This window comes from Nuphar pumila, chromosome 3 (genome assembly GCF_984573655.1).
Source record: "Nuphar pumila chromosome 3, dmNupPumi1.hap1.1, whole genome shotgun sequence".
Classification (NCBI taxonomy): domain Eukaryota; kingdom Viridiplantae; phylum Streptophyta; class Magnoliopsida; order Nymphaeales; family Nymphaeaceae; genus Nuphar; species Nuphar pumila.
Window position 1 is genome coordinate 45,365,221 of NC_143251.1, and position 23,486 is coordinate 45,388,706.

The following is a 23,486-nucleotide window of genomic DNA, read 5'->3' on the forward strand; positions in this document are numbered from 1 at the left end:
AAAAAACCCAGCCTGGTGACCTTCCAGGAACAAGAAAACAGATGATAAATTGCGTTCCAAATATATCAAGCATGTTTCAACATTCCTTTGACAAGAGATACAAAATGTTTGACAGCGTCAAAGTTCAAGACCTCTAAGATATAAACCCCAAAATGAGATAGAGGATGCATAAGCTCTTGTAACGTGGTGCACCTTATCCCTACCTGCACAACATATGCGCACACGCACATTCATGAACATGGGCCTGTTGATATCAAAATTTTCTGAATGGTGAAATGTTATAAAATCATATATCTAAAGACCCCTCAAACCGGATGCACATTGTAGCCTCAAAGTTGTAGTGAAGTAAGATCCAAAGAGGGAAAAGAAATGGTTTGAACTTCTTTCAGGACAGATCTCATCTAACTAGGTTGAGCCTAACAGAATTAGGACAGATCTCAACCTGGATAGAGAGGCCCTGTTCTGCAAATTTACACAGATATATACACACATATATATATATACATACATATATAAATATATATTTTAGCACCATAATGTCTAATGTGCATAACAAACATGAATGTGCCCAGTAGTGTTATAGGCAATCAATTGTCTTGACATATTTTCATAAGAGGAGTTTGTAGATGGACAACTTTGGGGTGGTAATAAAAAAAAAAAGGAAAACGCTAAGATCAGGAAGATACTTTTCCCCAAACGCAGTTCACAACCAGAATTATGAGCCACGCTGTAACAGAGGTCACACTCACGAAAGTCACTATGAAAAGGACCAAGAGAATCCAATTTATTTCTGAGATATAAATTTGCCTGTATGTTCATCTTGAAGCATGGGCAACCTTCTGCTAGCCTTAGGATCCTTCCTGCAAGGGTTTTATTCAGACACTAGACATATGCTAAAACAGAACTTCATTCCCCTGGCCAGTGAGATACCGAAGGGGATATGTCCGACAATATTTGTTGAAATATCAATAAGGAATACAGCAATAGCAATCAAATAATTGATGTTATGATCCAAACTAATAGAACACAAAATTAAATTTAATAAACTATAAAGGAATCTCAGAATTTTACACAAAACAAAGTGTTACAAGGTGGTATTAATAACGCAACAAGAATAAAGGGAATCTTAACAGTCGCAGAGCATTGCGAGAGTCCATGCTGGGTGTTGTGCTGTTGTTACTGTAACAGGCCCACTGATCATTATGCAAAATTACACAAATGACAGGATTGTAAGTTGTGGAAAAGAAAAAAGACGACCTATACAGGGGAATTCCTTAATGAAATGAGAAAAGTTTCACTATGAATCGTGCATAGGGTATATTCCGTATCAAGCACATGCCTTCCATTTTCATAAGTCTTTCTCAAAGGAGTTCCCAGCATAACAGAAGCATGGGTTGTGATGGCGAGAGGAACCAATTCCTGACTGTCATATGGTATTGACATGTATCCTCAAAACAAGGGAGACATCATTGATGAAGCCAGTTAAGCAGGCCCCATATCACGCTAGATGTTGTGACTTTGTAAGATGTGGACATTCCACTTCTTCCTTTGAATCAAATCTGGTTTGCTTACTGGATTTTGATCGATGCATAGGGGAAAGATGATGATGCTACTGAATTCAGGGGACTCAAGATGTATGAACACAGATGGCACACAAGGGAATACAAAGTATAAGAAGATTCTAAAATGTCCATCAATTACCGCCAATCATGGGGGACTTTTGGGAGGTTGAAGACATGAAAACGCGATTATAACGCAGATCTGAAGCTAGACAGCTTGCAGATCTACAGTTTTGATGATAATGCTAAATCTAAAAAAAAAAAAAATCATGATGCCAACCGAGTGGAATGATCAATAAAAAAAAGCAAAGATTAAATCAAGGCAGAGATCTACCATATGAACAAAAATAATCACAATGCATTGCTAAACCCATAATCAGAACAATAATAGGTTGCAAGATAACAAAGGAAATGAAAACAAAAACGTAAGCAAGATGTTGGAATCTAGAGATTCCTATTGATGTTGCACAGGGATGGATTGACGTTGCACAGGCAACTCAATACCACCGATAGTGCGTAACGAAGTTCTAAATGGGGAAAACCAGAATAAACTGGAAATAATCGAAGGGAGAGAAAAGCACTTACTGAATTGCTTCGCAATAAAAGGGGCTGGAGGAAGTGAGGCTTCTGATTTGCTCGTTTTGCCAAAACTGAGAGTCCCTCGATCGAAAAAGAGAAAAATGCTCGATAATGGGATGGATGCCTCAGAAGAAAAAAGAAGGAATAACCGATGTTCGTTAGCAAAAGGGTGAATGGTGATCGTAGATGAAATTGATCGATTGCAGCCGATGGAATTCGATGATTGGTAAGATGATGGATCTGAAAGAAGGGAGAGTCGACCTCCAGAAAGTTAATGGATGATCCCTTAGATGGAGTCGATGCCTCCTTTTAAAGAGAGAATGGAGAGTTCCAGAAGAAGTGCGCCGCAGATGGAAGGTGAAGAACCATGGTGGCTGTTGAAGATCGACGATGGTGAATCAAGAGAGAGCATGCGGGAGGAGTCCGTTGCAACTTTTCGATATTTCAAAAAGGTGGTTCCCCCCTTTTTTTTTTTAAAAATTTTTATAAAATGGTTTTGAAAATGAGGTTTTTGGTAGAAATGGCTTTAAAAGCTTGAAAATCATCCTTAGCTTTTTTCATTTTTTTGGTTTTTTATGTTATATATTTTTTTTGTATTTTTAGAATAAAATTCTAAGGCTTTACAAGAAATCAAAGATTGAAACTAATTTTTTTGATGTTTTTGTAAAATATTTACAAAAGGAGTTTTTATGAGAATTTTAGAAACTATTTTGAGAAAATTTCTTCAGAAATGGGTTTATGTCCGAATTTTTGAGAAATATTCAAGGTTTACAACCTCGGATTGAGAAATATAGGGTCGAGGATCCAACAGAGTGCCGGATGAGCCGCCCGAGCCTTTCAAAATCATTTTTTTGGTGTTTTTGTGCTTTTATTTTGGAAATCGGACAACAGGGCTCAGATTTGGATTTAAAATACTGAGTTCAGACCCGTAGTTGAATTTGAATATGTCAATGTGGAATCTAATCCAGAAATCTGAAGAAATAACTTGATTTTCTCAGAAAACGGGGTTAGGGGCAAAAGGGTCATTTTGTAAATCTTTGAAAAATTTGGGGTGTTCACAGATGCCCCTCTTTGCTACTAAGCCGGTTGAAAGCCGAGCTTAGTGGCAAAGATAACACTCCAAATTTTGAAAATGCCTCAGTCAGCAGATCTGAACTGGGTGTGGAAGAATTTATTTGAGGAACATGGCTTCTCAGGCTTTGAAACCTTATCCTGAATGGTTTTAGGGAGACGAAATCCTCGAAAATGATGTAATCAAATAATATAAATGAGGAAATCGTGATGGGACTTTTGAGTGAAAATTCTGAAATGGTGGGAAATGAGGATTTTGATCAGGTCTCATGGGTAAATCCAGATACTCTCATCGGAATGATTCAGGTTTAGCCCTTAACCTGGATGGGGCGAAAGTATATCAAGATGAATTTTGAAATGAGGAAAGGAATACATGAGGACCTTGATGGGACATTTTGGAGAATGCCTTGTGAAATGAAGCTCAAGTAGGAATCCTATCCTGGATGGATATATAAAGCATGGATTCCTTGATGGGAAGAGCCATAATGAGACTGGGAGAAATCATCTCGTTAAAACGAGGAACTTTGTAGGAACAAGACTCAGGTTTAACCCAAACCTGCAAGGAAGATACCTCGCGAAGCGAGGTTCCGGGTTAACTCTTAACCTGGACAGGAAATCTACCATATGGGTTTCTCAAACGGAGAAACCATAATGGGACCTTCGGAACTTGGACGAACAAAATCCGAAAGGGATTTGCGAAAGGAGAAATATGGGGTTCTTAAAGCTTGGAAAAAGGAATGATTTTGGGTGTCTCATTTGCTGAGACTGAAATAGCTTTTTGAAATCAAATGGCCTCTCGCAGAAAATTTCAGGTTTTAACCCTTAACCTGAGTGAGAACACCATACGGAATCCTTGACTGAAGAAACAGTGATGGGACAGGAAGAGATACTTCAACTGGATGAGGCAACTCTTTTGGAAGATATAAACAACGCTAGGTTGCATCAGAATAGATATCAGATGTTTATTTCACTTTTGGAATAGCTAGAAAATTTTGCCAATAAGATAAAAATTATAGCTGATTCAAATGCTTGAAAATGTGCACGTATGTGCAAAAGATATTCCCTCTTTTACCTGGGGTATTTCCTCCAATGAGGTTAACTCCTTAGTTCTAAGAGTCAAATTCAAAATTTTAGCACTGATGATCTTCTTCAAGGAAGCTATCCATTTCCCTGATATGAGAATAGAAGAAATATTCTCAATTTCATAATAGCAAGTAATGAAAAGATATTGATAAAAGAATTTTGCATGAGAAAAGATGACTTTTGGCAACTTCGGCAGTTTGATATCTGGGTGTTTTCCCATGATGATCTTTTTGCACTCTTTTTGAGTCATTGGGCTTTCTCGGGTTTTTCTCATCATCCTTCATTTGGATGTCCTGACTTTTTTTTTTCTCTTTTTCAGGGAAGGGTACGCCACAAACTCCTTCATCTCGGAGATGCTCCAATCCTTCTTTCTCTCAAGGATTATATATGATATTGGCTCAAAAAAGGTCTTTAGATGATAGCTGGAATCAAATATCTTTTAGGGTTTGTCGGTAGGCCCATCACATCCGTCTTCATCTCGACGGTGATCCGAACTTTCTCTGAAAGGATCCGTCACAAACTCCGTCATCTTGGAGATGTTTCAAATCTTCTTTGGCCCCGGGGGTCTACTCGCTTAATTCGCCTTCATCTTGACGACAATCGAGAGATCTCTTTTGCGGATATTTGATTGAAGCTTTTTAAATGAAAATGAGGAGATATGGGTTGAGTGGATTCTTTTTATAGCTCCAGATATTTCCATTGCCTGATTGCCAGAAAGTCATTTTTAAAACATGCACCATAGCCAAGATCAATATCAATTCGCTTCTGGCTTTTCAATATCATTGAAGATTTCTTTCATTGATCATATCGAGGACATTTCTTATATCCTTTTTGTTGATCAACAGGAAAAGATTTGAATTTTATCTCACTTTTCGCAAAAAATTTCACCTTTTGGAAGGAAATACAAGAGATAATCTAAGAAAATTCTTTTTGTGCAGTAAGAATATTTAGAATCAACAAATGCTTTTAGCAAATTGGCAATGTTTTCATGAATTCTTTGTGAAATAATCACTCAATATAGATCTTGATGAGACCTTGAGTTGCAATCTTCGATTCCGGAAATACATGACCAGCAAAAAGCTGGGACTTTTTGAAATACATGACCAGCGAAAGCTGGAACCTTTGAAATACGTGACCAGCGGAAGCTGGAACCTTTTCGAGATACATGACCAGCGAAGCTGGAACCTTTTGGAATACATGACAAGTAGATGTTGAGATCTTTTTGAAATACCTGCCTAGCGAAAACTGAAACTTTTGAAATACGTGACCAGCAAGAAACTGGAACCTTTTGAAATACTTGACCAGTAAAACTGGAACGTTTAAAATACATGACCAGTAATAATGCTGGAACATTTTGGAAAATACATGACCAACGAGTGTTGGGTCTTTTGGGAAATACACGAATGGTTATGAAAAACTGAGTTTTAATAAAAGGGTTGAGAGTGATAGAAATTGGGAGATTATAACCCGAGGGTTGAGAAAATGGTGAATTTTTTGAAAACATTGTATCCAGATGTTTGGAGAATTGATAGAATTGAGAGATCTAGAGATATGAAGATTTTGGAAATGATAGATTTGAGAGATTGAGACCCGAAGGTTTGAAAATAAGAGAATGGGGAGATCACAACCTAAAGGTTTTGATTTATGGAATTAGGTTGATTTTGGGAGCTCAAAGATTGTGAGCTAGAACTTTTTGAAATATATGACCAGCGAGAGCTGGGCCTTTTGAAAATACACGACCAAAAGCTGAGTTCTTTTTTTTGGGAATATATGACCAGCAAAGCTGGAACGTTTGAAATGTGTGACCAGCGAAAAGCTGGAACGTTTGAAATACCTGACCAGCGAAAAAAAGCTGGAATGTTTGAAATACATGACCAACGAGTGTTGGATCTTTTTTTGGAAATACCTGACCAGTGAAAGCTGGGACGTTTGAAATACTTGACCAGCAAGAAACTGGAACGTTTGAAACAAATGCCCAACGAGTGTTGGATTTTTTTGAAATACCTGACCAGCAAAAGCTGGGACGTTTGAAATACTTGACCAGCGAGAAGCTAAAACTTTTAAAATACATAACCAACGAGTGTTGGGTCTGACCAGCAAAAAGCTGGAACGTTTGAAATACCTGACCAGCGAGAAGCTGAAACGTTTGAAATACATGCCCAACGAGTGTTGGATCTTTTGAAATATATGACCAGCAAAAGCTGGGACATTTGAAATACCTGACCAACGAGAAGCTGGAACTTTTTGAAATACATAACCAACGAGTGTTGGGTCTGACCAGCAAAAAGCTGGAACGTTTGAAATACCTGACCAGCAAGAAGCTGGAACGTTTGAAATACATGCCCAACGAGTGTTGGATCTTTTGAAATACATGACCAGCAAAAGCTGGGACGTTTGAAATACCTGACCAGCGAGAAGCTGAAACGTTTGAAATATATAACCAACAGGTTGTTGGATCTTTTTGGAAACACCTGACCAGTAAAAACTGGGACGTTTGAAATACCTGACCAGTAAAACTGGGACATTTTTGGAATACATCAGCTTTTGGGAGATTTTAAATCAGAACTTGAATTTTGTAGAAGAAAGGATTTTGATCAAAAGATTGAATGTAGAGAGTTATTGGTGTGAGGATCGGATCCTCCAAATGAGCTCAAATGGATGATTGAAGATTTTTGGGAAATACCCTAGTGCGAGGACTGGGTTGTAAAAGATGAGCTAAACAAAGTGAAATTTTTAGAGAATAAGATTCTTTGGTAAAATTTAATGGACCATCATAGTTTAATTGCATGTGGTCGACTTTCAGGATTTTGTTCCCTTGTCCTGAACGGGGGGAATAATAAAAGAATACCTCATTGAAAGGAGGCATCAGGTTTATCCCTTAACCTGAAGGGATATATTTTAAAGGTAAAGGTAGATGAAAATTTTAATAAGATTGACAGAAATTTGTTTAAAACTTGACATAAATGAGCAATAGCTTGAAGAAGATCTGCTCAAACCAAAAAGTAAATCAAATGTAATAAAAATAAAGATCATAAGATGAGAATTAACAAAATTCGAGGAAAAGAGCTTTTGTCTAATCCTGCCTGCATATGATGAAAGAAGATGATTATAGATCAAAAATAAAAATGCCCCAGTATCATGGAGGAGAATGTAAGAATTGATAGAAGATCCTTATTTTATTGAAATGGCTCTTTGAAGAGTACAAAGGCTTTAGAATGAACATTCTAAGTATAAAATTTCTTCAGATGCAGAGCGTTGATGGGGTCTGGCATTTCTACTCCATCTGCGTTGATTAGACGATATGAATTGCGAGGTAATGCTTCCTTAACAACATAAGGGCCTTCCCAATTGGGTGACCACTTGCCCCATGGTCGATGCTTGAGATGAGCTGTCGATCTGAGCACCAAATTGTTAACTCGAAATTTTCTCTCAATGACAGACTTGGCATAATGTCGAGCTATCCTCTGCCGATAAGCTTGAGCGTGCTCTGCTGCTTTGAGCCTCTTTTCATCCAGTAAATCTAGCTGCACCAATCTCTGCTGCTGATACTGATCAAGTGGCAATTCTATGAGAGAAGCGAATTTGAGAGCGGGCTTTTGGACATGGAGAGGCAATACTACTTCAGTTCCGTAACAAGTTCTGAAGGAGTGGCATTAGTCGGAGTTCGAATGGTGGTCTGATATGCCCAAAGTGCGTCATGAATTTTCTCATGCCAATCTCGGCCTGTCTTCACAGTCCTTTCCAAAATACGAATCAAGATCTTATTGGTAGCCTCTGCTTGGCCGTTCCCTTGAGGATAATAGGGAGCTGAGAAATGATGGGAAATTCTGAATTTAGAACAGAAGGTTTTCATTCTCTCATTTTTGAAATGGGTTCCATTGTCTGAGACAATATCATGTGGTATGCCGAAGCGGCAAAGGATGTTCTTATGAATGAAAGAAACCACATGGCGGCCTTCTACTGTGCGTAGAGTAACAGCTTCAACCCATTTCGTGAAATACTCTGTTGCGGCCAGGAAGTATTTATGGCCGTTAGAAGCAGAAGGGGTAATTGGGCCTACAACGTCGAATGCCCACATAGAAAATGGCCAAGGAGAAACAACTGATTGTAGATATGCGGCCGGAGCATGAATGTAAGGTGCGTGCAATTGGCACTTGACGCACTTCTTCACAAATCTATGACAGTCCTGCTGCATGGTATTCCAATAGTACCCTGCTCGAACGATCTGCTTGACGAGAGTCTGATAGCCGACATGGCCACCACAAATCCCTTCATGCGCCTCTTGGATAACTTCTATAGCCTCTTCTTTGTCTAAGCATCTTGAATACTCAGAATTGAATCCACGACGGTAGAGGATATTGGCAAGAATGAAATATCGGGTAGACATACGCTGAATTGCACGTTGCTCCATTTTTGGCATCTCTGGTGGAAATTCACCAGTCTCAATGAAATTCTTGATATCTTGATACCAAGGTTTCTCCTTTTGATTAACCTGATTTATTTGCATAATTGAATCGAAAGCAGGTTGTTCAAGTCTGCCAACTTCGAAGGAGCGACACGACTCACTATCTTTGAAGGATAGAATGGAGCCCAGACTGGCTAAACCGTCGGCTATCTGATTATGCTCTCTTCTGATATGACTGAGCTGAAATTCTTCGAAGCTGTCCACAAGAGCTAAGACAATCTTCTGATACAGAATCAATTTGGAATCTTTCACTTGCCATTCAGTGTTAACTTGACTGACAACAAGTAGAGAGTCGCCAAAGGCATGCACTCTTTTGACATTGAAATTTTGCAGAATTTTGAGGCCTTGTATTAAAGCTTCATACTCGGCCATGTTATGAGTGCATTGGAAACCAAGCTTGAGAGAATAAGGGATCATTTCTTTTTTCGGAGTGATTAACAAGACTCCAATCCCGATGCCAGACATGTTTTTAGAGCCATCGAAGAACATATTCCAAACTGGGGGCTGTTGGATATTACAGATGTGCTCATCAGGAAAATCATCCTCTGCTTTAATCTCTTCTGTCAAAGGAAAATCCGCCAACTGATCTGCGATCGCTTGGCCTTTAATTGACTTTTGAGAGACGTACTCTAAGTCATATTGCATCAGAAGGACTTGCCACTTCGCAATTCGTCCAGTGAGAAATGGTTGTTCTAAAATATATCTGAGAGGATTGAGCTTCGATAGGAACTTGATTTCAGAAGCCAACAAGTAATGTCTTAACTTCTGGTACATCCAAACTAGAGCCAGACAAGTTTTCTCCATCTGAGAATACTTCTTTTCATAATCAATAAATGTTTTGCTAACATAGTAGATGGCGTGCTCTATCAGGCTTCCCTCTTCATATTGAGCGAGGAATCCACCACAGGCATTCTGATTGACAGAAATGTATAGTAAGAGAGGCTTTCCCAGCTTTGGCGGCTTCAAAACTGGTGGATTAAGGAGATACTGCTTGATGCGCTCAAACGAGAGTTGGCATTCTGATCCCCATTCGAATTTAACTCCTTTTCTCAACAAGTGGTTAAAAGGCTCGCATCTCATAGCTAAATTAGAGATGAATCTGCAAATAGACTGAATACGCCCTTGCAGGCTTCACAGTTCCCTGAGATTAGTTGGAGGCGGCATGTCAATAATGGCTTTTGCCTTGGCCGGATCCACTTCGATCCCTTTTTTGCTGATAATAAAACCGAGTAATTTGCCGGACTCCACTCCAAAAACACATTTCTGAGGGTTAAGTCTTAATTTGTAAAGAATGAGTCTTTCAAAAACTTGACTAAGAGCATCAAGGTGATCCTCTTCTTCTTTAGACTTAACCAAAATGTCATCCACATATGCATCCATATTCTTGTGCATTTGATCATGGAAAATGACGGCCATCGCCCTTTGATAGGTTGCTCCGGCATTTTTGAGCCCAAATGGCATCACCGTATAGCAGAAGGTTCCCCATGGGGTAGTAAATGAAGTCTTGGACTGATCACGAACGGCCAACTTGATCTGATTATAACCTGAATATCCGTCCATGAAAGAAAACATGGCATGACCTGCTGTGCTATCGATCAACATGTCAATATTAGGAAGTGGATAATCATCTTTCGGGGTGGCTCTATTGAGATCTCTGAAATCAATGCATATCCAAACTTTTCCGTTCTTTTTGGGGACTGCCACGATATTTGCTAGCCAATCTGGGTAATCAATAGCCCAAATGAAACCTGCCTTCAGTAAATCTTCAAGTCCTTCCTTGACCTGTTGCTCAATTCGAGGGTCTAATTTCCTCAATTTCTGCTTGATTGGTCTGGCCTCTGGTTTCAACTTGAGTCTATGCTCAACCAGCTTGATATCCAATCCTGACATATCTTCGTAAGTCCAGGCGAATACTTCTTGATGCTTTTTGAGGAATTGGATGAGTCTAGCTTTCTTAATTTCACTTAGACTTGACCCGATTTTGAGAATTTTCAGATCATCTTCCGATCCAATGTTGACATCCTCAGTTGGATCTTGAACCAAAGATGATGGTTCATCCTGCTTCTGAATGTGAGCAAATTCTGGCAAATCCTGAATAGTGGAATCAAATTCAGCTGGCTCTTCAGTCTGCTCTGTTGCCTGACTGACCTCCGCTCTGTCTTTCATCTCAGGGAACCTTGCCAATTTCAGATATTTGGGATTGATAACGAATCTTGTCATCGATTCAGGAGTTAATGGTCCTGAAAATGTAAGAAAGGTTTTTATTTAAGAGAAAGTACGAGCCAAATCAATTTTTTGTATAAGTAAAGAACAATGACATAGACAAAGTATAAGAAGGAAATGATGGATATCCAGAGAGAAAATTTTGATCTTTCATTGATTGAAGTAAAGTATTTACAAGACTTTAACAAAAGATGGGACTGTATTGTCCCTACAAGATAAAAGAGAAGAAAAAGAAAGCAGGAAAACTAAGGCATCATCTTCAGTTGTTTCCTCTGACGAAAACTGTCCTTTTGCTGGAATCCTGGCCGGTGAATCCCAACCCTGAACTGTCTGAATGCTGAGTAGGAACGATTGGCTTCACTATACCATCTTCATTCTTTCCTATGCCCCGGAATGGCTGATATTCATGTTTTATCAGCAGATCAAATCCCTTTCTGGCTTTAGAGAACTGAGGGAATAAAGGGTGATCTTTGAAGGAGGCGTAATCAATGCGTCCTGCTAGCTTGAAGTAACAAGGTCCCTGCCATTGGACCGTAGCTGCAACATTTTCCTCTTCCATGACATCTTTCAGTTTCATCATCTCTAGACTGTCACTGAGATTGATCTCATCCGCTTCTCGGATGCTTGGAATATCAGCTGTGAATGTTGGACGAGGAATCATAGGCTGTGGCAGCCTCTCTTCAGGATCTTCGCCCAAAATAGTGGTGATCATTCCACCTTTGGACCACTTTATGCATTGGTGGAGAGTTAATGAAACTGCATTGGCGTTGTGGATCCATGTTCGTCCTAACAACAGGTTGTAAGTTGGCGGCACGTTGACGACATGGAATAACACCGTATGCACTGAGTAGTTAATAAAAATTTCCAGGAAGATCTTGCCCTTGGAAGTCTGCCCGTGATTATCAAAGCCGTAGATGGTGATGGGATCAGGCACGTATTCTTCTTCCTTCAACCCCAAGGCTTTCACTGTCATTTCTGGGCAAATATTCAAGCTGCTGCCCCCATCAACAAGAACATGTGGGACAGTCATGCCTCTGGTCCTGACCACAATGTACAACGCATTGTTATGAAATGAATGAGGCTTTGGCAGGTCCTCATCAGAGAAAGTAATAGGCGCATTTGTCATCGCCTGATTTACTATTTTTGCCATGTCCTCGGGCGTGGTGCCCGGTTTCACCTTGATCTTTCTTAATAGATCATCCAACTTTTCCTGGTGCTTGGGAGAATCATGAGTTAATTCGAAGATGGAAATGTTGGAGAGTGCCGTAACTGGCTTCTGGAAATCATCAGCCTGTTCCTCTGCTGCTTTAGAGGTTTCTGCTTTCTCTGCGCAGGCTTCTTTCTTAAGAAAGCTCTTGGGGAAGATTTGAATTCTTTCATTCTTGACTGACACACTAGCTTGGTCAAGAAGCGAGAGGATATCTATTTTCTGATACACAGGCTGATCCTAATGTAGAACCATTACCTGATGCTGGAGTTTTAGCTCTTCACTAGAGCATGGGTGGATATGACTCTGTGGAAGGAAAGGGTGTTCAGAGATGGTCGATGCTGAATGCTTCGGAAATGGAGCAGATAAAATCTCCATCTTGCCCTCCTCTTCATCTTCTACGAGGATACTTTTGTCGATACAGTCTTGGACCAAATGCTTCAAGACGAAGCAGTGTTCTGTATCATGCCCCATGGCTCTATGGAATTTGCAATATTGCTCTCTGTACTTTCCCATGAATACCGGAGGATCCGCAATTTTGGGTAATTTCACCATCCCGTGGGACAACAGATATTCCAGCACTTTTTCCAGAGGCTGGTCTAAAGGAGTGAATTTTCTGTCCTTGCTCCAATTGATGTGTTTTGGTTTTTCTTGAAAGTCCCCTTTTTGTTGAGGACCGGTTGGGAGAGATTTGTCATTGCTCTTGAAGAATTTGCCCTTTCTTCCCCTGTTCTGCTCAGGTTTCGACCCGCTGCCACTGTCATTGCTGCTGCTGCTGCCCGGATGGTCTTCGGAGATATAAGCCGAGTAGGTAAAATGAGCCTTCTTCTTTGGGTCCAAGATGTTCTTTGCCGAAGAGACACCTTCGTACATCCCATTTTCTACCCCCATTTCGAGCCATTCAGCTCGCTCCGTTAGCTCGATGAAGGACTTGGAGGGATATGGGAAGAGGAGGCTTTTCAGGGGCTGACAGAAATTGTTGAGGATGACCTGGAGGGCATGCTCCTCAGAAATGGGATTCCTCATCTTATTGCAAATACTTCTCCACTTATGGATAAAATCCCTGGCCTTTTCATTGGGCTCTTGCTTGAGGTTGTACAAGTAGTTTAGGGTAGGTAGGGCTTCTGTGTTGAACAGAAAGCGTTCAACAAACATATTAACAACTTTATCAAAATCCCTCAATTCGATGGGATTAACATGTTCAGCGTACCACTTGGCCGCTATCCCGTTCAAGCTGCGGGGAAAACAGAGAAAAAGGGCGCGGTTATCCTCACTGAACCAGGCACATTCTGCGAAGAACATTGCTAAATGGGCTTTTGGATCGCCGGTTCCGTCAAACTTAGTGAACTTCCGGGGGAGGTTCTCCAGATCCTTGTCCCCTTCTAAACCGAGATAGAAGTCCTGCCTGGTGTACGACCTCTTTCCTTTGTCACGGATTTGCAGGTCCTTGACTATCTTGGTTAAAGCTTGAATTGAGTCCTCTGCGGAGGCCCCATACTTGGGCTTGTTTACTGATACTGGCTCTTCCACTGGCCTCTTGGACTGCCGCAGGTGCTTTGGAATGTAGATCAACTGTTCTTCTTCTTCAGAGACTTCTCCTGCTGACCCGGAATCTTCAGAAGTACTGTCACGCTGCTTTTTCTGCTTGCTGATCTTGACTGGCTTCTTCATGGGCTTTTTCTTCGCTTTGCTCTTAGAAGCTGCCTTCTTGGGGGCAGCTTTGGCCTGCTCAGCCATCATCTTAGTCATCATTTTTTGGAAGATCCGATACATGACCGGATCAACGTCGCTTTCATCTCCGGAGTTATTCTTCTTAGATAATCTAGGAGAATTCATCTCCTCTGACTCGCTGTCACTGCGCTGTTGAGCAACCCGTTTGTCAGCCCTTGTCTGGACCATTGTTCAGATGCCTAAGCTTTCCTGCAGAATATGGGAATGGTTAGAGTATGGAGAAGTTTTTTTGAAAATCACAATTTCTTTGAGAAAAGCAAGAAATGAGGGGATTTGGTAGACAATTTCAAGAGATTATCCCATTACCCGGGATTGGGTCATCACACGATTTGTGATAATTGTGTTACCATTTGATGATAACAGAGAAATGTGCCTTGTTACCTAGGCGAGGTCGTCAACCATGATAAGACATATTGAAGAAATGCGGAAAGAATATCCCTTTTACCCGGGATTTAGGTCGTCATCCAAAATTTGTGACTTTTATTTGCGCTATAAACAAAATACAGAAAACAACATTTTGGCCAAAAAGTAAAAATTTTATTGATATTTTTAACATTCAAAGACAGAGAGAAGGTGGGTAGACAGTTTGCCACCACTCTTGATATTCAGATGATACATTTGGCCCAGGAAATATAGACAGAGAAATAAAGGAGTTCCAGGTATATTTAGCGACATGATATGCCCCAGACCACTGATCCGACTGCAGGTTGAATTCTGACACGTTGCCTGTCGAGAAACGGGTGTTAGCACGGACCTGCCGCTGTGAACACTGCCTCAGACATCGTTCCGGCTGATAATCAACACAAAAAAAAGGGCCCATCAACTTGTAGCGCTTGTCACGGGCATAAGTGTATCGAGGAACAGTCTCTCTTCTGTCAAAGAAATCCCAGGTGATCTCCTCCTGATGCAGCTTCTCGATCAGAGCTCGACATTGGATGACTGTCTTCGGCTGCTTACTGTTGAACCTGAAAGAACTGGCCTTCGAAGGAACGTGTCGCAGGAACCACGACTGCAAGGCGTAAGTGCATCCTTCTACCAGAATAGTCTCCCCAAGAGCAAATCGAGCCAAGCCTCTGTAAAGAAAGGCTAATGCGGCCATGAAGACTGAAAGTTGGCGGGTCTGCTTATTTCCCCATCTTCGAAAGAGCTGAGCGACTCTGATATCTATGAAATTCTGACCATCTTGGAAGAAAGCTAACCCCACTGTACACAGAATCATGGCATGCTGAATTCTGTCCTTCGCTGCTCGAGACAGAGTGTCAACCTCTTTGTAGGCTCCATATTTTTGATATAGTTCAAATAGGTTGATGAACTGATTTCCACCAATCTCAGTGAGGGGCCAGGATCTGCTCCCTGTTGCTCTTGCTAAGGCTTCTCGAACGTCCACTCCTTTGATGTTGATCAAAAACTGCTGCTCGACAGGATCATCTGGCTGACCAGCTGGTTCGGGCAATCCCATGATATCATTAAACTCATCCATCAGTAGCGTCATTTCCCCCCAAGGAAACCAGAATGTGCAGGTACGTGGATTCCACCGTTCTGCCATGGCTTGAATCAAAGCTCCATTGATGGTTCGCTTGCCTACCGCTGATGCCATTTCCAACCCACAGTCATCCAAGTGGTCTGGGAACATACGTGAGAAGGTGGCGAACCAAGAATAATACCACCGAGGGAAGAAAGGACGAGATTGGATGACCCGCAGATCCGGGGATCCATCCTGAATATGATAGAAGACATGATCTCGGGGAAAGACAGCATCGAGGGAATTTGACGCCATTGAAGTGATACTGGGGCAAAAGAAGATAAGGGGAATTAGATAGAATGCAGGACTTATGGATAAACTCTTTAAATAATCAAACCTAGAAATTTTGAAAAGGTTGATGAAATTTTTAAAGGAATTTTCCAGGGTTTTGAAGAAAATTTGATCTAAAAGAGAAAAAGAAATGTAGGTAGATAGAAATATATACCTGGGGTTTTTGAAAATAAGGGTAAGTTTTGAATAATACACCTAGGGTTTTTGAAAAGGGTCTGATACATATATATGAGAGAATAAGAGAAATATCACACAACCAAAGCTGCACAAACAAGGATGCACATACAGCACTCCCTAAAGGCTGACTCTAAATGCAATAGTTGAAATGGCTTGTAGGACCTTAATCCTAACTCTAGGGTTCAGATCATCTGATTCCAATCAAGATACACCGATATACCCAAGCCGAAGCTCGAAGTACGTGGCATAGAAATATTTCTCCGGTTCTAAGGAAATGGCTTCCCAACATCCTTGAGCACCTACCGATATACCTCGGACTATGGCCCTTAGGTACGTGGTAGGGGGGCACGAACCCAAATAAGTGGTCCAGTTGTGAGGCTCTCTCCCAAACTATGGTTCAGTGAGACAGCCCAGCAACGTGAAGACCGGGACAATATAGGTAGGGGATATTTTTGAAAACATGTTCAACATGCAAAATAAATCAGATGGCTCTAATGCAAGTCCTAAAAAGATAGATTAGAAATGAAGAGAAGCATACACTTGCATACATTGTTTTGCATTCAATCCCTAAAAATTAAGGAGAGTTGTATTTTAGACCTAAGTCTAATGTGAGCATGGAATAATCTCCTCAATATGGTGCTATCAAACCATACTTAAATCCTATATGCAATGATGTCAGCTTAGGACAAGATCTAGGCTCCTAAGGTTTGCATGGAAATGAAGCTGACATATGAAGAATAAAGACTTAGATAATGTCATAGCAAAAGAAAAGGCATTAAATTCGACCGGACGAAGACGAGTCCCATCACGGTCGCCAAACCTGTGATCATCGCAAAATTTTTCCTCTCGTAATATTCTCTCTCTTCCTTCTCTTTTCCTTTCCAACCTCTTATTTTCCTCCTTTTTGAAGGGAGAAAAGATAAAAGAACGAAAAAGAAAGAGAGAAGAGAAAAGAAAGAAGAGAAGAGAAGAGGAACTCTTTTGCGGGTCTCACTTGACCTTAATTTTAAAAATATTTAAAATAACTCGCCTCCGTTTTTGAAATATTTGCGGGAAAACTGGGAGACAGGATCCGCTCGTCGGTACAAGGTTCGATCGTTCCTGGCACCTTTACCAAGGGTAATCGAACCAAGGGTCGAATTAATGCCTTTTGCTTTGCTAAGAAATTATCTAAGTATTTATCCTAGGTCTAAAAATGCACAATGAATCATGCTTGTGCAAATGCAAAGATGTATGCTCTTTTTGAAAATATTTTGAAGAAATCCCAAGTGAATCCGATAAAGTGAAGAAATGTTTTCTAACTTAGAACTTAAGATTAAAGTTCTAAGTTTTTTTAGAATAATCGGGAGCTTGGGAAAATAAATCTGGCATTTGGAAATTGATCTTGAAGTCTTGAAATAAAAAGAGAATGAAGGAAATTTTCAAAGTCATAAATGGACTTTGAATTTAGAATTTTGAACTTGGATGAATATTTGGAATGGAATTGAATTCCACTTTTGAAGTTTTGATTTTAGAAGGGAATATGGGAAATCTAAAGGAATTGAGAAATGAGATTTGTAAAAGTTGGATTTTCAAGATGAAATCCGAATCCAAATTCTGTATTCTGAATAGAGTTTTGAGTTTATTTTTAGGATCCAAAATAGGGACTTGGTTTGAATGAAATGGAATTGGCTTTAAGAATTGGAATTTAAGTGGAATTTTGGATTTGGAATTTTGAAGGGAATTGGATTTAAGACTTGGAATACGAGATGGTATTTGGATTCTGAAATCTGAGATCCAAAATAAGGTTGGACTCTGGATTCTAAGATGGAATTGGATCTGAAATCTGAGATCCAAAATAGAATTGGGTTCTGGATCCTAGAATGGATTTGGATCTGAAGTCTGAGATCCAATGTAGGATTGGATTCTAGATCCTAAGAATTGGATTTTGGATCTGAATCTGAGACCCAAAGTAGGGTTGGATTCTAGATCCTAAGAATTGGAATTTGAATCTGAATCTGAGATCCAATGGTAGAATGAGGATCTGGATCCTAAATGAAATTTGGATCTGTGATTGGAGATCCAAAGTGAAATAAGGGTTTGGACCCTAAATGGAATTTGGATCTGTGATGGGAGATCCAGAGTAGAATAAGGATTTGAATCCTAAATGGAATTTGGATCCGTGATTGGAGATCCAAAGTGGAATGGAGTCCTATACTTGGAAATCTGTATCCAAGTTGAGACTAAGATTTGGGTTTTGAGAAGTCCAAAATAGGACTTTTAAAGATGATCTGGGTTTTTGAAGATCCAGATTTGAACTTGAGAAGGTTTGGGTTTTTGAGATTCAAAGTCAATCTTAACTTTGATTTAAAACTTTGAAGAAAAACTGGATTTAGAATCAGAAGATGAATTTAGAAACTTCAAAGTTAAATTGAACTTTGAAATCGAGTTTGGAAATTTGAAGTTTGAATATGAAATAATTTTGAAATTTCAAAGTCAAATTGGACTTTGAAATTGAGATAGGTTTGGAAAATAGAAAAGATGTTCAAAATCACTTGGGTTTTTGAAAGAATTTTGAAAAATATGATGCAATTCTACCCTATATGATGAATGAATTTGAATAAGTTTGAAATTGGACTTTGAAAAACTATTTCATTCTTTAAATGAATTAAAATAAGATTGAAAATATAATACATCCTTGACTATGGTCATTGAATGTATTATATGATAATCTATATTTAAATTCAAAAGAAGAATAAAATACTTTTTTAGTGCTTTTATAGAATTTAAAATGAAATCAACCCTCAATATACCCTGACTATGGCCATTGGTATATATTTTGAGTTAATCCTAAGTTAAATTCTGATAAAAGAAAAAAATATTTTGAGAAAATATGATGGATTTTGAAAGTGGATCCAGTGTGGATCTATTGTTATTTCGTAAAAGATAAGAATTCTAAGTTTTGTTCACACCCCGACTATGGCCGTTGATGTAAATCGTCAACTTAGAATTAACTTACCTCTTACGAAATGGTGCACGTGCCATTCGTGTTTCACCATTGAGAGATTTTGAGAAATAAAGAAAAAAAATGCATGAAGAACAAATAATTCATGATATTTACAATGCTCATTCATTCTATCTAAAGCAGGAAATGTAAATTCTCATTCAGCTCTAGCTATTACAATATACAAAATCAAATTTACAACCCCAAGTAATGATATCTTCCACATATTTCCTGCAAAAGACTTGATTAGTAGAAGAAGATAAAGGGAATTTGTATATATCACATAGATGTCCAAAGTGTTCATGCATGATGAAAAAGACGGGAAATGATATATATATACATCTATATACATGCATATATATGTATATGGGTATATATATATATATACATATACATATAGGTATATATATATCAATAACTTGGGAAAATATAGGGGTATACATGGATATATATGTATACGCATGTGGATACGGACATATACATGTGTATTTATACATGAATATAGAACATCAAGTGAGAAACTACTTATGAAAGAGACATTCAGAATTTTTGCCTTGGAGTAAATGGGAGAATGTCTTTTTACACAGTTTACTTACTGTGTAGTGAATGGTATACCATGCACACACACAGTGATTGTGAGAAATTAGCAGATATACCAGCATTAGAGAAGAGGCCTGGGCCTCGGTGCATGAATCATAGCAGTGCCTGGGCACTGCTATGGATGTGAAAGTGGTTACAGCAGTGCTAGGCACTGCTGTAAATACGTGGCAGGTGTAACAGCTGAGGGTCAAAATATCATCCTGGTGATATTTAGAGGGTAATGTAAGACTAAGGGGAAGCTGTAATGAGAGAAAAAGTGGAAATTGCAGCACTGTGATGGTGCTGCTGCTACAACGGATAGATGCTGCAAACAGATGCCTTAACAGTGAGGGAAACATTATGAAGTGATGGCACCGCAACACATACACGGTTTCAGCCAGTGGCTTTTTAAGATGTCTTGCAGCAGAGTGTTGCTGCAACTCCAAGAAGTAGGTAAATGACATACACCAGCTGTGTGCAGGATGGAAGACGCCAAAGGCAATGGGTAAGTGATTAATTTTATTTGTAGGTAAAGTATGACTGAAGGTGGAATGTAGGATAATGACAGTGGAATTGAAGCTGGAACTGAAGCATGTGAAGGGTGTGGATGGAGCAGAAAGCAATGATGTTTAGCCTTACCTGTAACGACAGTGTTGCCAAGCTCCACAATGCACAAACATTCAGTCATTCCTCTTTATCAAGGCATAAATATAAAACACATGCATACTGTAATATTAACATTAGAAGAGCCCAGCAAATTAGAACCTTCGACTAAGCTGGACTCCCTTGTTTCGTGGCTGCCACATGCCGTGCCTGCCTTGAAACCAAAAAGAATAAAAGGACCAACCCAAAAGCGACACAGGATAATGCTTATAAATCTGAAAGAACTGAGCTAAAGACCACCCTACAGCAGCTTTGGCAAATTTAATTTGGAATTAGAACTGAAAGGTTATACTTCATAAAAAGAAATCGCCAACGTGGACAGTGAACAATAATTCTCCAGAAGTTTCTAAAAAGTAATAGAGAATAATGCATGGTAGAGGAAAATTTATGTTAAAAATCTATACATCCTTTAGCAGTTTATTCACAGGAAACACAATATTTCTGCATAAAATCTCTAAACGAGATATTAAGATTGAGGATATAATAGCAAAAAAACCCAGCCTGGTGACCTTCCAGGAACAAGAAAACAGATGATAAATTGCGTTCCAAATATATCAAGCGTGTTTCAACATTCCTTTGACAAGAGATACAAAATGTTTGACAACGTCAAAGTTCAAGGCCTCTAAGATATAAACCCCAAAATGAGATAGAGGATGCATAAGCTCTTATAACGTGGTGCACCTTATCCCTACCTGCACAACATATGCGCACACGCACATTCATGAACATGGGCCTGTTGATATCAGAATTTTCTGAATGGTGAAATGTTATAAAATCATATATCTAAAGACCCCTCAAACCGGATGCACATTGTAGCCTCAAAGTTGTAGTGAAGTAAGATCCAAAGAGGGAAAAGAAATGGTTTGAACTTCTTTCAGGACAGATCTCATCTAACTAGGTTGAGCCTAACAGAATTAGGACAGATCTCGACCTGGATAGAGAGGCCCTGTTCTGCAAATTTACACAGATATATACATATATATATATATATATATATATATATATATATATATATATATATATATATATATATATATATATATATATATATATATACATACATATATAAATATATATTTTAGCACCATAATGTCTAATGTGCATAACAAACATGAATGTGCCCAGTAGTGTTATAGGCAATCAATTGTCTTGACATATTTTCATAAGAGGAGTTTGTAGATGGACAACTTTGGGGTGGTAATAAAAAAAAAAAAGGAAAACGCTAAGATGAGGAAGATACTTTTCCCCCAACGCAGTTCACAACCAGAATTATGAGCCACGCTGTAACAGAGGTCACACTCACGAAAGTCACTATGAAAAGGACCAAGAGAATCCAATTTATTTCTGAGATATAAATTTGCCTGTATGTTCATCTTGAAGAATGGGCAACCTTCTGCTAGCCTTAGGATCCTTCCTGCAAGGGTTTTATTCAGACACTCGACATATGCTAAAACAGAACTTCATACCCCTGGCCAGTGAGATACCGAAGGGGATATGTCCGACAATATTTGTTGAAATATCAATAAGGAATACAACAATAGCAATCAAATAATTGATGTTATGATCCAAACTAATAGAACACAAAATTAAATTTAATAAACTATAAAGGAATCTCAGAATTTTGCACGAAACAAAGTGTTACAAGGTGGTATTAATAACGCAACAAGAATAAAGGGAATCTTAACAGTCGCAGAGCATTGCGAGAGTCCATGCTGGGTGTTGTGCTGTTGTTACTGTAACAGGCCCACTGATCATTATGCAAAATTACACAAATGACAGGATTGTAAGTTGTGGAAAAGAAAAAAGATGACCTATACAGGGGAATTCCTTAATGAAATGAGAAAAGTTTCACTATGAATCGTGCATAGGGTATATTCCGTATCAAGCACATGCCTTCCATTTTCATAAGTCTTTCTCAAAGGAGTTCCCAGCATAACAGAAGCATGGGTTGTGATGGATGGGATGGCGAGAGGAACCAATTCCTGACTGTCATATGGTATTGACATGTATCCTCAAAACAAGGGAGCCATCATTGATGAAGCCAGTTAAGCAGGCCCCATATCACGCTAGATGTTGTGACTTTGTAAGATGTGGACATTCCACTTCTTCCTTTGAATCAAATCCGGTTTGCTTACTGGATTTTGATCGATGCATAGGGGAAAGATGATGATGCTACTGAATTCAGGGGACTCAAGATGTATGAACACAGATGGCACACAAGGGAATACAAAGTATAAGAAGATTCTAAAATGTCCGTCAATTACCGCCAATCATGGGGGACTTTTGGGAGGTTGAAGACATGAAAACGCGATTATAACGCAGATCTGAAGCTAGACAGCTTGCAGATCTACAGTTTTGATGATAATGCTAAATCTAAAAAAAAAAAAAAAAATCATGATGCCAACCGAGTGGAATGATCAATAAAAAAAAGCAAAGATTAAATCAAGGCAGAGATCTACCATATGAACAAAAATAATCACAATGCATTGCTAAACCCATAATCAGAACAATAATAGGTTGCAAGATAACAAAGGAAATGAAAACAAAAACATAAGCAAGATGTTGGAATCTAGAGATTCCTATTGATGTTGCACAGGGATGGATTGACGTTGCACAGGCAACTCAATACCACCGATAGTGCGTAACGAAGTTCTAAATGGGGAAAACCAGAATAAACTGGAAATAATCGAAGGGAGAGAAAATCACTTACTGAATTGCTTCACACCAAAAGGGGCCGGAGGAAGTGAGGCTTCTGATTTGCTCGTTTTGCCAAAACTGAGAGTCCCTCGATCGAAAAAGAGAAAAATGCTCGATAATGGGATGGATGCCTCAGAAGAAAAAAGAAGAAGGAATAACCGATGTTCGTTAGCAAAAGGGTGAATGGTGATCGTAGATGAAATTGATCGATTGCAGCTGATGGAATTCGATGATTGGTAAGATGATGGATCTGAAAGAAGGGAGAGTCGATGTGAACACCCCAAATTTTTCAGAGTTTTGTAAATATGACCCCTTTTGCCCCTAACCCCGTTTTCTGAGAAAATCAAAGAAGTTTCAAAGCTCATTCCTTAGATTCTCTGAATTAAATTCCATATTGGTATGTTCAAAGTTAATTTCGGATCCGAATCCAGGACTTTGAATCCATAATTCCTCAAAAACAGGATCAAAACCCATTTCTGAAGAAATTTTCTCAAAATAGCTTTTAAATTCTCAAAAAAAAAAAAATCCCTTTTGTAAATATTTTACAAAAACACATTTTTTTTTTTTTTTTAGTTTTAAATCTTTGATTTCTCGTAAAGCTTTAGGATTTTATTCTAAAAATACAAAAAAATTGAAAAATAAATTAAAAAACCAAA